This window comes from Triticum aestivum, unplaced genomic scaffold, assembly GCF_018294505.1.
Source record: "Triticum aestivum cultivar Chinese Spring unplaced genomic scaffold, IWGSC CS RefSeq v2.1 scaffold152056, whole genome shotgun sequence".
Lineage (NCBI taxonomy): Eukaryota > Viridiplantae > Streptophyta > Magnoliopsida > Poales > Poaceae > Triticum > Triticum aestivum.
Window position 1 is genome coordinate 1 of NW_025251858.1, and position 2,079 is coordinate 2,079.

The 2,079-nt window shown below is 41.1% G+C and overlaps 1 long non-coding RNA gene across 2 annotated transcripts; it reads left to right on the forward strand.

Moving 5' to 3' along the window:
• Nucleotides 1-7: 7 nt before the first annotated feature.
• Nucleotides 8-1,974, forward strand: LOC123177403 (uncharacterized). 2 transcript variants are annotated; one of them, XR_006488920.1, is made up of 3 exons: nucleotides 8-354; nucleotides 438-565; nucleotides 691-1,974. It is a non-coding gene; the product is annotated as an uncharacterized lncRNA (long non-coding RNA). The 2 variants fall into 2 exon arrangements; XR_006488921.1 differs by having other exon boundaries at nucleotides 8-565.
• Nucleotides 1,975-2,079: the final 105 nt, after the last annotated feature.

The following is a 2,079-nucleotide window of genomic DNA, read 5'->3' on the forward strand; positions in this document are numbered from 1 at the left end:
TGAAGTATTTTGAACAAGCTTGTCCTTTGCCTTATGCTGGAACAAGGCACCTTCTATTCCCCATGGGCACCAAGAATGCGAAAACATTGATGATTCGAGCAAATGTAAGTTCAGGCTTCAAGATTGAGCCGAGCGCCCTACCAGCAGATCTGGATAATGCATACAAGAATGAGAAAGCATATCAGCGATTGGATATTTCTGGCCCTACAGTTAACCCTTTTGTTTTTTCCTGTACGGCGAGGGCGAGATAAAAGATATGCTTTCTGTTTGTGCTGAGCATGGAGCTTGGGTAGTGATAGACACCTTCTCTGGTCTGGAGTTCCACAACAGAGATGGCTGGATTTTGCGGAACGGGTAATTTTTTTATTATAGCATTTGCTTATATGACCTTTCCTTGGTCAAACATATTTCACAAGTAATTTGTTTTCTTCAAAAAGGAGGATATTTTCACAAGCCCAAACCGACCACATAGCACTTTGAAATGCACTTATAGGAAGTTGTTGGTTTTGAAAAACAAGAGGGATCAACATTTCTCTAATCTCATCACGCCAACAAACTGACGAAGGTTAGTCCCTGACATACCTCCCAAACCTTAGTTCAGATATAAAGGTTGGTAGTTCAGAGAAATTCAGTATTTGACATGCGTGCTATCCTTTTTGTTGTCTTTCTCTGGTTTCGTGCGATGAACAGACACTCGAGAGCTGTGGTTGGGATGTCGCCAGGTACCACTGTGGGATGTCGCCAGGTACCACTGTGACACGCGTACATCGGCAAATCGTTCAGGGTGGATGATTTTGAAGGCGAGCTCGACGGCTGCAATATCAGGGAAGCCCTACTGAACTACTGCAGGTTCAGCTTACCATGTAGTATTTTCTTTACAACAAGGCCTCACACGAGCAAAACTGTCATCTTGTTGTTTAGTTTTGGCCCGGGACTGCAATTTTTTCCCTTATTGCATTCTTTAGTGCATAAAATAAAATATATAATGTGCATAAAAGCCGAAAACAACCATTACGATCATAGTAGGCGAACTGAAATTGTAGGGATATAAAGCAGTACCTGAACATACAAAAGCTGGCCACAACTCTGTCTTCAATTCCATCTTGTTTCCAGATTTCAGGAGTAGATCATCACCACCATTACAGATCAGGCTCTTTGTCAGTGCAAATAACAGACTAACACCACAAGGACTTCATTAACCTTAGCCACTTCTTATGGGTACATGAGAACTAAAAAAATTCATCTGTTAAAATTTGTTTTTTTGACTTTTTGGACTAATTCATGTGCAGAATTTATATTTTCAATTAGACTGATTTATTGTAGTTTTATCAACGACTATAGTATATTAAGATGTGGGCACTATATCGAAAGTGTTGTTCTACACCCGAGGTCATGTGAGCTTGGTTGAACAGTAAAATAAATAAAAAATGGAAAAACAATTCAAAAAATGTGATTTCTTTCCGTGTGAGACACTGAAAAAATGTTTATTAGCTTGCAAAATTTCAATACTATCTTTCTTGACTGATTGTTTGTGGTCTGCCATGAGCCCACGACGTAGCCATCTGCATCTGCCTCGCCTTGAGGCCACAGCAGCACCCCTGCCCTTCTGCTCCTGCTGGCGACCGCAACCCTCTGGCGGCAGCAACACCGCTCTCGTGTGCTGGCCTTGCTGTCTCATCTCCTCTCTCTCTCATGTTTGGGTATGATGTTAGCGTTATGTGTGTGTGGATGGATATGATGCTACCATGGTGTGTGTAAAAATCTATTTTTGGTTTATTTCTCTTTGGAGTATTGCTGTTGGAGATGAGCTTAAGAGGCGAAAGAGTAAAGATCTGGTAAGCTGTTTGTATTGCTTCAGGAGAATCTTTTATCACTGTTTTTGGGACTGTATTTATGTCAAAGAGGCATGTAGGGAGCTGGAACAAATTTGTTACTTCTCATGGCCACTTTTTTGAACATGATTATTGAGCTTGACTATGCGGAGGTAGGAAAAAATATCAGCGTAATGGGTTTGAGAGATATCATGTTATCCCTTCTGTTCAGGAAATTAAGGAGATCTGTGCGAGTAATATTCGGGTG